The following is a 15831-nucleotide window of genomic DNA, read 5'->3' as shown; positions in this document are numbered from 1 at the left end:
CAGAAGTGTATTGGTTAGTCATAAGTATATGTCCTGACCATCCCACATACTGTTATCCTAAGATCTTTGTGAAAGGGGAAAGGAGTGGCTGGGAGACCGTGTTGTCAGTGGACTGCATATCATTCAGCCCAGCATATAAAAGGATTTGCTGATTACAGGACCTTTATTGGATGTTATCCAATTTAAGCCCCGATTCTACCATTTTTATTTTTCCTGGTCATTTGTAAATGTCACACATTCTTTTGATTCTCTTCATTCATATGCTTGGGTTTAACAGTTACTTTCACAGTATTCTACTCATCCTTTTTTAAGACAGGTACTAAAATAAATTGTGTTATTCTGTTTATGAATAATGCAGTAAAATAGAGATAGGACCTTGGACGTGTGAGATGTCACTTACGCTGAGGGCTGGGATTGTTTTTTTTTCACAATCACACATTTTTGGCTCATAGCTTACGTATGTGAGTTGAATAGGCAGGAAGTTTCCATCTTCACCAGGGGCTTCCAACGTCAAAGTTCCAGTTGCCATATTCAAAAAGAAACTTGCACAGTCCTTCACTCACTTCAAGCCTACAGTATCACTGAAATTCAAGTTGGTGACCCCTATGCTCCTGCAGATGTCTCACTGGAAAAAGAACCTGATTGTCTGTTTCACCGAAGACCATTTCCCAGGCATGACAGGAGGAAGCACCACACCCCCCCCCCCCCCCCCCCCCCGCCCAACCCAATCAGACCTAGGTGGGCCAGAGTGAGGTATCACCACAGATTAATGCCAATTCTACAGCAAGAATTACCCGACCCCCTGACCATCCATCTGCTCCCATGGACTGGATTAAATTCCACTCATTGTGTCTGTGCTAACAGTACAGGAGATATTTGGTTTAATTCCACTTTCCGATTCTTGGATCATAGCCCTGTGACAGTTTTCAAAGAGCTTCCGTAAGAGGCTTTCTGCCCCTATTACTCTTGCAGGCAGTTAGTTTCAGTCTCACCAACCTTAAGGTGAAAAATGTCTCACCTTAATATACCTCCATTCCTTTCACCAATTATTTTAAGTATATGCTATCTGATTATTTACCTTTCTGTCAGGGGATCTGATGCCTGCTTCTAATGCTACCACGACTGACCTCTTCAAAATAGTGTGCTGCACTGTCTCAAAACAGAACCATGTATGTGAAGCAGACTCCATTTTGGATCAGTAACATCAAAAAGTTAGTCACTATGATGAAATCATTTTCTGTACATCTGCAGAAATCTTAAAATAATCTCAATATGCAATTTGGCTTTTGGTTAGCAGAGGCAGTTTTTCCTTTTTGTTAAAAATACTCAGATGTCAAATCTGAATTATTAAGTGTGTCATATTGAGCAGGAAAAGCTGCCAAAGCACAATTTTGTGGTGCTTTCAATGGAGGACCTGCCAGCTGCTTGTTAAGGTCAAAAAAGCAGCACCTCTCTGAGGAATACACATTGCAAACATTGCATTCTCTTATGAGCTGGCTGTACTAAACCACTAAACAGTCTATTTTATCTCTCTTGACACTATTGACTGGTGAGTGGCTTGATGGTTTTCCTCACTGAATTGTCATTTGAAGTCCAGTGCTGATTTAGCAGTAATGTCTACTAAAAGTAATGAACTTCGTTTTCTTGCCATAACTCTCAATTTCTTTATGCGCACATACATAAAGATATGATAATTAGCAACTATTAAATGGCAGTAGTTGTTATTTAACATCATTTGGAAATGATTAGTATCAATTTCATTATAAATCTTTACACAAATTTTAGTTTAAATCAAGTTTCTGCAGCAGCACATATTGATTAATATATAATGAGATAAATGATGAGGTTACATTTCTTCTGGAAGAAGATATTTAAATACTGCAATTCTGTGTTAAATATTAAATAATACATGTTATGATTTTGGATCGGGAAGGAAAGGTAAAAATTAACTTTAGTGCATTCTGTATATGATGGATTTTATTCTGATTTGGGTAAAGGAGAAATCAGACAAAGGCCCTTCTTCTAATTTTTGACGGGTACTCTTGAGAGATTTTCTTTTATTTTCAGAGACCAGTTTTTCTAGCGAATTAATTTATGAGGTGGTGCAGTCTCATTGTGACATGTTTGTGTTGACCGATAAGGCATTCATACTCACAAGAAACACAATTAGAAGAATTCATCAATGTCCTCAATAATCATCAACCATCTCTTAAAATCAAAGCTTAAAAAATACACGAAAACAATAATTTTTTGGATACCACAGAGCCTAAGTTAGCAAAAAGCAACAGCCATAGCTTGCCTTCATTGCTTAGACTTTTGAGTATAGGAGTTGTGATGTCATGTTGAGGTTGTACAGGATATCAGTGAGGCCTCTTCTGGAGTATTGTTTGCAGTTCTGGTTGCCCTGCCAAAGAAAGGCTGTTATTAAATCAGAGAGGGTTCAGAAAAGAATTACCGGGATGTTTCTGGGAATGGATGGTTTGAGTTATAAAAAATAGGCTGGATAGGCTGGGACTTTTCTCACTGGAGTGTAAGAGGTTCAGGGGTAACCTTATAGAGGCGTATAACATCATGAGGGGCATAGACATGGTGAATAGTAAGGGCCTTTTCCTTAGGATAGGTGAGTTCAAAACTAGGAGGCATATTTTTATGGTGAGAGGAGAAAGTTTTAACTACAGGAATAGGAAAGGTTTGAGTGATATGGGCCAAATGCAGGCAAGTGTGACTAGTTTAATTTGGGAACATGGTTGGTGTGGACTGGTTGGACTGAAGTCTGTTTCCATGCTGTAAACTCAATGACTTTATGACACTGAACATAGTATTCTAATTCTAAATAGCAGGTTTAAAAATCATCAAACATTGCTGTCTGTGTCAGTGATTAAACCAGAGACTTTCTTTTTAAAAACATCAGCTTTCTCTTTTCTGATTTAGATATTGCTTCTTATGTTAATTTGTTTGGTATCGTACTAATTTTGGATGTACTGAAGTTACCAATTTCGTGTCAAAATTGGAAATGTGGAATTATATGGAAAATAACACAGTGTGAAGCTGGAGGAACACAGCAAGCCAGGCAGCATCAGAGGAGCAGGAAAGTTGATGTTTTGGGTGGGGACCCTTCTTCAGAAATGGGGAGGGGGAAGGGAGCTCAGAAATAAAGAGGAGGGTGGGGCTGGGGAAGGTAGGTGGGATGGTGATAGGTGAATGCAGGTAGGGAATGGTGGGATTGGTCAGTGAGGGGGAGGGGCAAATAGGTGGGAGAGAAGATGGACAGGTTGTGTCAGGTCAAGGAGATGGGGATGAGAGGGAGGATTGGACATGGGAAGAGGCCGGGGGTGGGGAGATTTTTTTTGTTTTTCATTCTGCACAGGATCCACAACATCAACCAACACTTTCTCTCCACCCTATCTGACATTCCTGCTCCTCTGATGCTGCCTGGCCTGCTGTGTTCCGCCAGCTCCACACCGTGTTATTTCTGACTCCAGCATCTGCAGTTCTTGCTATCTCATTATATGGGAAATTATGTCTTATGAGACCACTGTTGCACATCCTGCAAAATATTATATTTGTAATTTCAAATGTTATGATCCCAGTTGTGGGAATAATACATAAGCCAGATATTTATTAAAATCTGAATTGATTGACCTTGATTGAAGAATAAAAAGTGTAAAAGAACTACCAGTAAGAAAATAAGTGGCAGAACTTCAGGATTAAATTAAAATACAAAAAGAAGCTTTATTATACAAACTTGAATAAACCAAGCACAAGCAATAACACTCACCAAGTAAAAGAGTTATTCTGACCAATATAGACAATATAGTTACACTCTAGAAGTCTGTACTCCTCTTTTCACTTTCCCCTGCCTCATCTGAGGATCGTATACCCTGGAATGTTGAGTTGCCAGTCCTGCCCCTCTCTCAACCATGCTAGTATGATGGCAACAATATCACAATTCTCATCCAGGCCCTTAACTCATCTCTCTTATCTATGATACTCGTGGACTAAAGTAGAGTCCATCCAGCCTGGCGTTACTCCCTTGAAACTCAACATGACTAAACTCTCCCTTTCTTGGTTCCTTTACTATAATATGTTATGTCATGATTGTATGAATGCCCTATGTCCCTACTGTTGCCCTCGACAATTCAAACTAGTTTATATATGGATCCATTTAAGCAATCAATGATTGTCGTTCTGCTGTGGTAGATTTATGTAAATTTGCATTAGGGCAAGCTAGTAATCCAACTTTATATTAAGTTTAGACTAGATTATTTCAACACAGAACATTATTATCAGCTACTTGCAAGGAAGGTTTTTTTTAAACATTGATTTATTGTCACGTATACCAATGAATCAAAGTACAGTGAAAAGCTTTGTTTACGAGCGGTAGAGGCAGTTCATAGTAAGCAAGGATGTACAGATCAAAAAGACTTAGGCAAGAGACATACAGGTTACATTGCACAGGGTCTGTGCAAGGCAAGATCAGTGCTGGGGAGATCAGCATTATTTGAGACAAGAGAGTCCATTCATCAGTCTAATAATGGCCAGGAAGAAGCTGTTCCTGCACCTGCTTGTGCTTGTGTTCAGGCTTCTGTATCTTCTGCCTGACGGAAGAGGTTGTAGGAGATCATTACGGGGTGCAATGGGTCGTTGATGATGTTGGCAGCCTTTCCGCGGCAGCGAGCCGTGTAAATGGAATCCATGAATGGAAGGTTGGCTTCCGTGATGGTGTGGGCTGTGCACACCACCTCCTGTAGTTTCTTACAGTTCTGGGCAGAGCAGTTGCCATATCAGTCTGTTATGCACTCAGCGAGTATGCTTTCAATGGCCCATCTGTAAAAGTTGGTGAGGGAACTTATGGACATGCCAAATTTCCTGAGCTGCAAGAAGCGTTGTTGTACTTTCTTGACTATCGCATCTACGTGGGAAATCCAGGACAGTTTGTCAGTTATGTCACTGAGGAATTTGATGCTCTCTGTCCTCTCAACCTCAGTTCTGTTGATGTAGATGGGGAGGTTTTTCCTCCTTTTTTTTGTATTTTGATTCATCATCTTTAGCTATCCCTCCTAGTTATGTGGAGTCATCAGCGATCTTGTCGATGTTGTTCGTTCGGAATTTGGCAGCACAGTCATGAGTGTACAAGAGTACTGTAAGGGGCTGAGGATGCATTCTTGGGGGGTTCCACTGTTGAGTGTTACTGTGGAGGAGGTGTTGATTTTCACCGATTGTGGTCTGCGGGTCAGAATGCTGAGGATCCAGTTGCAGAGAGCAGAGTCAAGACCAAAGTCACGGAGATTTAAGATCAGTCTGGAGGTGATAATGGTGTTGAAGGCAGAGCTGAAGTCAATGAGCAGGAGTCTGACATAGGCGTCCTAGTTGTCCAGGTGTTAGAAGAATGAGTGCACGGTTAGGGATATGGCATCCGCTGTGGATCTGTTACATCTGTAGGCAAATTATAGGGGATCGAGGCAGGTTGGGAGACTGGAGTTGATGTGGGCCATATCCAGCTTTTCGAAGCACTTGATGATTATTGAGGTCAGAGCCACTGGGCGGTAGCCATTAACTACAATTTGCCTCTACAGGTAGTTCTGTGATAACGCATGTTTCTTTAACGCAATTGATGAATAGTGGATGCTGTTTGTATAACACAAACCTTCTGCTGTACACGTATAGTGATCTTCTACGCCGATTTTCTGTAGGGCAAGGTCACACAAGAACGCAACTATCACATTATAGGAGAACTACAAGCATGTAGTTCAACATCGCAAGGTACTTCACAGAGATATTATCAAACCAATTTTGATATATAGGGGACATTAGATCTGGTATGGTTTTTATTGAGCATATTTAAGGGAGGAACAAGGTGGAGACAATTAGTGAGGAAATTCCAGAGTTTATCGCCTTAGCCTTCATGCCAGAGTGTATAAAATTAGGAACAAAAACAAAGTTGCTGGAGAAGTTCAGCAGGTCTGGCAGCATCTGTGAAGGAGAAAACAGAGTTAACGTTTCGAGTCCGGTGACCCTTCCTCAGAATGTTAACTTGAAATGTTAACTCTGTTTTCTCCTTCACAGATGCTGCCAGACCTGCTGAGCTTCTCCAGCAACGTTGTTTTTGTTCCTGATTAACAGCATCCCCAGTTCTTTCGGTTTTTATTTTGTATGATATTGGGGATGTGCAAAAGCCTGGCATTGGAGGAGCACAGATATCTCCGAGGGATGTACATGCAGTGGAAGAGATTCCAGAGAAAGCACAGATGATGATTTCAAAAAATTATTATATCTGCTCAACTTCCAAAGAACTTTGAGGAAAAAGAAGAACTACCTCAATTATTCCTTAAAGGAAACAACATTACATCAATTTATATTACTGCCACCAGCTTGTACATACCTGTACTGAAATTTATAGGCTGAACTAGAGTCAAAACATGGTGAGTAACTGGATTTGAGTGAACTTAAGCCAAGCAGTAGAGATAGAGCAGCTTATGTGTGAACATTCCAATGAGTATAGCTCCTGATGAGTTTGGCTGCGTGCTAGGACAATGTTGATGATACACACCAAGATGCTTGATGTGTTGACAGACCTGCTGAACAGCTTTCACTTGTTGACAAGGAGCGTGGAGGAAACTGGTTTCAACATGGCAGAGAGTATACCTATTCTACTGTGGAAGTGATGGGTGCCTCAATGGTAAAACTCCTAGACTGGTCTATCATGGAGTGCCCGTTATCTGCTGTCTTGTCTTTTTCCTGACATAAAAGGTTAGTGAGGATCTGGAACCGTCTGACGGAAAGGCCAGTGGAGGCAGAAATCCTTATTGTATTTCAATTCAATATTCACTTTCTGTAGCCTACTGTGCTACAGACCAACAGCTGGTAAATAGGGATAGTAGGAACTGCAGATGCTGGAAAATCTGAGATAACAAGGTGTAGAGCTGGATGAACACAGCAGGCCAAGCAGCATCATAGGAGCAGGAAGGCTGACATTTCGGGCCATGACCCTTCATCAGAAAATAGAATTAGTCTGGATAGCTCTGTTTCAGGTGGCATAGAAATGATGGATTGAATGACCTTTTTTTACTGTGCTGTAAATGTTCTGTGTTTCTATGTTTAACCGGGGTAGGTTAGGGAGCATAGGGTTGATTTCTGACTGATTGGAATCCAGCAGTGGTACAGATGTAATTCCTTCCCACTTCAATGGCTGTTAGCCAGAAAAAGACTTGTTCCATCCATCATTTGAGCTGGTCAGTGCAAACTGGGAAGATGAATATGGCTGGTCTCCAGAAGGCAAATCAAAATATATTCTCCTTAAAGATCTGAAAGTTATTTTGCCTTTTTTGAATTCTGTTTGGAATTGCCTATGTCGTCTTTTAGATTCACTTTCACTGTGAGACATCATTGGCAAAGACTTCAACTTCATTGGGGTTTGTCCTCTGTTTTTCAAGTAACACCACAAACTTTACATAATTAAGTATGCCTTCAGCTGTGAAACACTTTAGGATGTGAATAAATCATAAGTAGCAGAATCTTTTCAGTCCCACAGAAATGGTAGTGAAGGCAGAACCCGAATGAAATTCACAAAACTTGATGTTAGGTCAGTAGTCTGGTTGAGCTTCCCAAAGGCAAGTGATTATCAGTAACTACTGTAGATTGTTGGGGATGATGCTGGGCTGTTTTCATTGCAGAAAGGACTTCCACTGCAGCTATGGACATCACTGTTACACCTTATAGCTACCATTTATTTCACTGCGGTAAATACTTTTGAGGCAACCCTCACACTTTGTATCCTGCAATGACAGTGCCCTCCTCTAAGAGTGGGGCTGCAATCCCTATAAGACTGCGGGCCCACTGACTGGGTTCCACCGTTGGCTCATCCATTGTCCCTAATTAGCCTTTTAATTGACTGCATTTTGATAGATCTCTCAGGCGTGCATCCTGGCAGCAGGTGTGTGACTAGAGCCCAGAAATGGTCCAACTATTCAACATTTTTTTTTAAAGGTGCAGGATTTGGCTCAAGAAGTGTTATCTACATGCAGTTTCTACCTCCCGTCCTCCTTCCCTCGCTCATTCCCAGCAGGACAGCTTAACATAGAAACATAGAAGATAGAAGCAGGAGGAGGCCATTCGACCCTTCGAGCCTACACTGCCATTCATCACAATCATGGCTAATTGTCCAGCTCAATAGCCTAATCCTGTTTTCTCCCCATAACCTTTGATCCCATTTGCCCCAAATGCTATATCCAGCCACCTGTTGAATACATTCAATATTTTGGCATCAGTTACTTCCTGTGGTAATGAATTCCACTGTCTCGTCAGTCTTTGATTAAAGAAATGTCTCCTCATCTCCGTCCTAAATGGTCTACCTTGAATCTTCATAATGTGACCCCTGGTTCTGGACATACCTCCCATCAGGAACATCCTCCCTGCATCTAGTCCTGTTAGAATTTTATAAGTCCCAATGAGTTAACCCTTCATTCATTTGAACTCCAGTGAACAATCCTAACCCAGTCAGTCTGTCCTCATACATCAGTCCCACCATCCCAGAATCAGCCTGGTAAATCTTCGCTGCACTTTCTCAAGAGCAGAGCATCCTTCCGCAGAAAAGGAGACCAAAACTGCACACAATATTCTAGGTGTGGCCTGACCAAGACCCTGTATAACTGCAACACATGCCTGCTTCTGTACTGGAAACTCTCGCAATGAAGGCCAACATACCATTTGCCTTCTTTACCGCCTGCTGCAACTGCATGCTTACCTTCAGCAACTGGTGCACAGGATCACCCAGGTCCTGCTACACAGTCCCCTCTCCAAATTTACAGCCAGTTAGTAATCTACCTTCTTGTTTTTTCTTCCAAAGTGAATAATCTTACATTTATCCAAATTACACTCCACCCTGCCATTGATTTGCCCACTCACCCAATCTGCCCAGATCATGCTGAAGGTTCTCTACAACCTTGTCACAGTTCACCCTCCCACTCAATTTGGTATCATCTACGAACTTTGAGATGTTACATCCAAATCATTAATATATGCTGTCAATAACTGGGGTCCCAGCACCGATCCCTGTGGCACTCCAGTAGTTACTGCCTGCCAATTTGAAAAGGACCCATTCATTTCTACTCTTTGTTTTCTCTCTGCTAACCAGTTTTCTCAATACACTTCCCCCATCTCAATACTCTTCCCCCAATCCCATGCGTTTTAATTTTGCACAATAATCTCTTTTATACAGGACTTTGTCAAACACAGTCTGAAAATCCAAATATACCACATTGACTGGCTCCCCCCTGCCAACTGTACTAGTTACATTGTCATAGAATTCCAATAGATTTGTCAAGCATGATTTCCTCTCCATAAATCTATCCTGGCTCTGTCTGATCCTGCCACTGCTTTCTAAAAGCTCCACTGTAAGGTCCTTGGTAACGGATTTGAGAATTTTCTCCACTACTGACGTTAGGCTTACTGTCTATAATTCCCTGTTTTCTCTCTACCTCCCTTTTTGAATATTGGAGTGACATTAGCTATCGTCCAAACTGCAGAGACTATTCCAGAGTCTATAGAATCTTAGAAGATCACCACTAATGCATCCACTATTTCTACAGCCACTTCCTTAAGTACTCTGGGATGTAGATTATCAGGCCCTGCAAATTTATCCACCTTCAATCTCCTCAATTTCCTCTGCACCAATTCTCTGCTAATATTGATCTCCGTCAATTCTTCCCTTTCACTCAATCTTGCATTCTCAAACATTTCTGCTATGTGATTTTTTGGTTCCATCTTCATAAAAGACGACACAAAGTATGCATTCGGTTGCTCATCCATTTCTTTGTCCCCTGTTATACGTTCCCCGTTTCTGTGTGTTGGGGACCTACATTTGTCTTCAATTTCTTTCTCTTCACGTACCTACAGAAACTCTTAGTGTCAGTCTTTATGTTCCCTGCAAGCCACTTTCGTACTGTATTTTCCCCTTCATAAGCAATCCCTTGGCCCTTCTTTGCTGAATTCTAAACTGCTCCCAATCCTCAGACATTTTATGTCTCTTGTCCAATCTGTATGCTTCTTCCTTGGATCGGATCCTATCTCTAATTTCCTTTGTAAGGCATGGATTTGCCCTCTTACCCATTTTGCTTACAGGAATAAACAGTTATTGCAGTTGCCCCATGTGTTCCTTGAGTGTTTGCCATTGCCCATCCACTCTCATCCCATTCAGTAACTGTTCCCAATCTATCAAGGCCAACTCTCGCCTCATATCTTCATAGTTTCCTTTATTAAGATTCTGCACACTAGTCTCTGATTCAACTATCTCACTCTCCATCTTGATGAAAAATTCTATCGTGTTTTGGTCGCTCATCCCCAAGAGGGCCTTGCACAGCTAAGTTGGTAATAATTCCTTTCTCATTACACAGTACCCAGTCTAAGATGGCCTGTGTTCTAGTTAGTTTCTCCACATATTGGTCAAGAAAACCATCCTGTACACACTCCAGGAATTCCTCCTCTGTGGCATTGTGGCTAATTTGATTTGCCCAATCTGTGTGCAGATTAAAATCACCCATGATCACGATATTCCCTGATCACATACATCTCTAATTTCCTCTTTGATGCCATTCCTAACATCTCCAATGCAGATTAGGGGTCTATATATGACACCCACAAATGTTTTTTGTCCCTTACAGACTCCACATTGTCAGAGCTAATATCCTTTCTCATTATTGTGTTAATTTTTTTGTTAACCAGCAATGCCACTCTACCACCTCTTCATTTTTGCCAGTCCTTCCTAAATACTGAATACCCTGGGACATTCAGTTCCCATCTGTGGTCACCCTGCAGCTAAGTCTCCATAATCCCAATTATATCGTACCAGTTTACATCTATTTGCGCGATTAGTTCATCCACTTCATTGCAAATGCACTGCGCATTAAGGCATAAAGCCTTTAAGCTTGTCTTTTTAACATTGTCTTGCTCTCATTTTTCTCAACAGCACTGTCTGAATGTTCTCCTTGCTTTCTCTGCCTACCACTTTTCTTATTCCCTTTTCTACCTTTTATTTTTGTCCTTACCCCATCCTTCTCTGACTTCTTGCATAGGTTCCTACCCCCCTGGCATATTAGTTTAAACCCTCCCCAACCGCTATAGCGGACCCTCCGTCTTGGACATCAGTCCCAGTCCTGCCCAGGTGTAACCCGTTCAATTTGTACAGGTTCCACCTCCCCCCCGAACTGGTCCCAATGCCCCACGAATCTGAAATCCTCCCCTGACACCATCTTTTCAGCCACGTATTAATCCGAACTATCCTGTCATTTCTACTCTGACTAGCAAGTGGCACCAGTAATAATCCTGAGGTCACTACCTTTGAGGTCCGATTTTTTAACTTTCTTCTCAGCTCCCTGTATTCTGCTTTTAGGACCTCATTTTTTTTTTTACCTATGTTGTTCATATTGATGTGTACCATGGCCACTGGCTGATCACCCTCCCTGTCCAGAATGTCCTGTACCCACTCCAAGACATCCTTGACCCTAGCACCAGGGAAGCAACATACTGGAGTCTCGTTTGCGAACACAGAAACGCCTGTCTATTCCCCTTACAATTGAGTCCCATATAACTATTGCCCCAGCACACTTTTTACCCCACCCCTCTGCAGCAGGACTAACTATAGTGCAACGAGTTTGGCTGCTGCTGCTTTCCCCTGAGAGGTAATTCCCTTCAACAGTATCTAAAACAGTATATCTGTTTTGTGGGGGAATGGCCACAGAAGATTCTTGCGCTACCTGCCTATTTCTCCTGCTCTGTCTGGTGGTCATCCATTCCCTTTCTGCCTCCAGACTCCAAGCCTGTGGTGTGACCACCTCTCTATACATGCTATCCACGATACTTTCTGCCTCGCGGATGTTCCATAGTGTCCCCAGCTGCTGCTGAAACTTGAGCTTCCAGGAGCTCTAACTGGAAACATTTCCTGTACACATGCTGACCTGGGGGACTGAAACTGTCCCCGTTCTGCCACATGGAGCAAGAGGAGCAAACGAAGAATTTGAGTTCTCCTGCCATGGTTTACCTCTTTAAATTAAACTTTGGAGAGTACTTTATAATAGATTAAATCATATCCAGTTATCTGTAGCTCTTCTTTCCTGGTCTGTGTACTATCCTTACAGACTAGAAGCCAAAAAGAGTACTATAAATGATAGAAGTGGTAGGACTTACCTGCCTTACCCGCTACTGACCAACTGCTCTCTCCCTTGTAGTCACCTGTAGCAGGACAAGAACACTCACCTTCACTTGCTTGTGGTCCTCACAGTGACTTTTTTTGGTTGGAGGAGGGAAACACTGAAGTAGTGTTTGGGGTTTAACTATCCCTTGACAACACCCCCTCCACAAATACCAGTAGTGGTGACTGCGCTGATGCACATCTTCACAGCCTTCTGCTGGACACTTGTCTTCAATTGAACTCCGAGGGTGTCTTGCTGAGGTCCTCCTTCTGGTAGTGGTGACTGCGCCGATGCAGATCTTCATCCTGACCACCAGTCAGTGTCTTCACAGCGCTTTGCTGTCCGTAAAAAAATTGGCCTGAGTTCAGCCATCGACAAAATAAAAAGCTGTGGGATTGGGTTCCGACATCACCTCAAATTTGGAGAGTATTGGTGACTCCGTAACCATTCCCGCAGTAAAACAAAGAACTGCGGATCATGGAAATCTGAAACAAAAACAGAAATTGCTGGAGAAACTCAGCCGGTCTGACAATACTCCTGTAGTACCCTGATGAGCGTTTCCTTCATATGCTCTCCTCCAGGGCATGTAAAGGAAATAAATCAGTCTTTTTCTGGGACTTAATCCACTGTGGCTTGGGTCAGTTGCTCAGGCCCGATCTAAATGGCAATGATATGTATAAAGGGACACACCACTGTTGGCAGTTGTTCATACAGAAGAGGGGATTAGCTTTGCAGTGGACTAATTTATTCTGTTTTCAAAGTTGATAACGATCTCCAGACATTTTAAGTATCTATCTAATAAAAGCAAAACACTATTGATGCTGGAATTCTGATGTAAAAACAGAAAATGATGGAGCAACTGATCAGGACCAGCAGCATTTGTGGAGAGAGAAACAGAGTTAACATTTCAAGTTCAATGAGTCTTCTTCAGACTTAATTATCTGCCTGGTTTCTGCTGGAATGCTAGACTTCTGACCTTTTCTAACTTTCTTATCATTTCTTTGTACTTTTCAATTTTTCTTTAATTTTTATGATCTTTTATATATGTATTTGTGTATGAGGGGGATATGAGTTATCTTTCAATGATTATAGGGTACTCTAACTATACAGTAATATGTTTTATCAAGGGCAATATATTAAAAGTTAATTAAAATGATAAAGTAAATCATATTCAACAACCAAGTGACAAAGCAAAAAAAGTGGCTCATGTCATTTGAAATTGGGTATATTTATTTTCCTTAAAAAAGCAAATTTAATGTTACAGCTGTTGTTTTATTATTATTGTATTTTCAACTCTTCTGTTTTTGGAAACCTTTATGCAAGCTTCCTATTTTTTGATTGAATTGTGCTGATGGAGGCAATTCGTTGAATACCATTACCATTTGAAATATGATGGATGGTAAAATGCATGGTAGCAGAATATTGGAGTGAATGAAGAAAAAAATACAGCTAAGTGCTGCTTATTGAAAGTAATCCTATGGTAGAAATGCTAGAATTGGCAAGATTTGATGCTCTATCATTAGCTTAGATCATTTTAGATCTGTACACAGGTGCTTATATTTATGGTCTACTATACCATATAAATTGAATTTGCATTTTGCAACTAATTCCTACTTGGTGAATAACCACCTTGTCACTTTTATTTAATCCAGGATAACTGTTCCGTTTAGACAGAAAATCATTCCACGGATATACATTAGGAAAGGAAGTGCAGATGTAATGTAGAAATATAAACCAAATTATTATTACTTTTGGATATATTAATTTATAGAATTCTATTTCAGTATCTCATTTATAGAAGGTATGTTGCATTACCGTTAGCCAGTAGACATCTTTCATTGGTATAGCCAAGCCTGATTTCTTTTTAATGGAGAGCCTCTGCCAAGATTAGTATCCTTGAGGTTAGCAGAAAAGTTGATTTGTTCATAGGAGATCCTTTGTAGCTGCTGTCACCTCTTCATGCAAAACCAAAATAGCATATAATGTTTCTTTAGAAAGCTAAGGATATTTATATAACAATAAATAACAATACATTCCTTGAAAATTACTTTATTCTTTAAAAGAATGTGGGAAGTGGTAGACTAGGGGTATTATTGTTGGACTATTAATCCAGAGACCCAGGTAATGTCTGGGGACCCATGTTCAAATCCTGTCATGGCAGATGGTTGAAGTTAAATTCAATTAAAAATTAAGAGTCTAATGCTGCTGATGAAACCATTTTGGATTGTTGGAAAAAAACTGATCTGGTTCACCTAATGTCCTTTAGGGAAGGAAACTGCTGTCCTTACCTGATCTGGCCTACATGTGATTCCAGACCCACAGCAATGTGTTTGACTCCCAAATGCCTTCTGGGCAATTTGGAAAGAGCAATAAATGCTGAATTGGCCAGTGAAGCCCACATTCCATAATGAATATAAAGAAACTTGTTCTATTATGTTTAAATGCTTCACCTATAGAACTTTTAATGGCGTTTTCGTGGGTTTCATTTCATTAACCAGACTGTTAAGAAAAATTATATTGATGACTTGACAAAAGGGAATCAGCAAAAGTGCTGTATCATTGTTATTGGCTATTCTGCTGACAGGACTGACCGGGTTCTGAAGAAGAGTCATAGGAGTCGACATGTTAACTCTGTTTCTCTACACAGATCTGCTGAGTTTCTCCACCATTTCTGTTGTTTTTTTCAAGTTTTCAGCATCTGCACTTTTTTTTTTAGCCGGCAGTGCTGTTTATATTTTTAATGAAACTGTCCAAATTTAGTCCCATAATTCCCTAAGCAGAGCATCCCAAGCAATCAAACACTATTACTTCTGCAGCTTCCTGCCTATCTAATAAAATCAATACACTGCGGGTACTGGAATTCTGAAGTAAAAACAGAAAATGATGGAGCATCTCAACAGGTTTAGCAGCATTTGTGGACAGAGAAATAGATAGCATTTCAAGTTCAAGCATCCAATGCATCATCCTCCGACACTTCTGCCATCTGCAATCCAACCCCACCACCAAAGACATTTTTCCCTCCCCACCCTTATCTGTTCTCCGGAGGGACCATTCTCTCCATGACTCCCTTGTCCGCTCCACACTCCCCTCCAGCCCCACCACACCCGGCACTTTTCCCAGCAATCGCAGGAAGTGCTACACCTACCCTTACACCTCCCCCCTCACCTCCATCCCAGGCCCCAAGAAGACCTTCGACATCAAGCAGATGTTCACCTGCACATCTGCTAATGTGGTATACTGTATCCACTGTTCCCGTTGTGGCCTCCTCTACATCGGGGAAACCAAGCGGAGGCTTGGGGACTGCTTTGCGGAACACCTACACTCGGTTCGCACTAAACAACTGCACCTCCCAGTCGCGAACCATTTCAACTCCCCCTCCCATTCCTCAGACGACATGTCCATCCTGGGCCTCCTGCAGTGCCATAACGATGCCAACCGAAGGTTGCAGGAACAGCACCTCGTATTTCGCTTGGGAACTCTGCAGCCCAATGGCATCAATGTGGACTTCACAAGCTTCAAAATCTCCCCTCCCCCAACCACATCCCAAAACCAGCCCAGCTTGTCCCCGCCTCCCTAACCTGTCCTTCCTCCCACCTATCCCCTCCTCCCACCTCAAGCCCCACCCCCATCTCCTACCTACTAACCT

General features: G+C 41.6%; 1 protein-coding gene across 1 annotated transcript in view; it reads left to right on the top strand.

Annotated features, from left to right (window-relative positions):
* LOC109929479 (tumor suppressor candidate 3) overlaps positions 1-15831 on the top strand; it is a 298117-nt gene that overhangs the window by 195520 nt on the left and 86766 nt on the right. The gene's annotated exons all lie outside the window — the stretch shown is intronic.

Source organism: Rhincodon typus, chromosome 1, assembly GCF_021869965.1.
Source record: "Rhincodon typus isolate 14 chromosome 1, sRhiTyp1.1, whole genome shotgun sequence".
Lineage (NCBI taxonomy): Eukaryota > Metazoa > Chordata > Chondrichthyes > Orectolobiformes > Rhincodontidae > Rhincodon > Rhincodon typus.
Note: the sequence above shows the minus strand (reverse complement) of the source record. Positions and strands in the feature narration are given on the sequence as shown.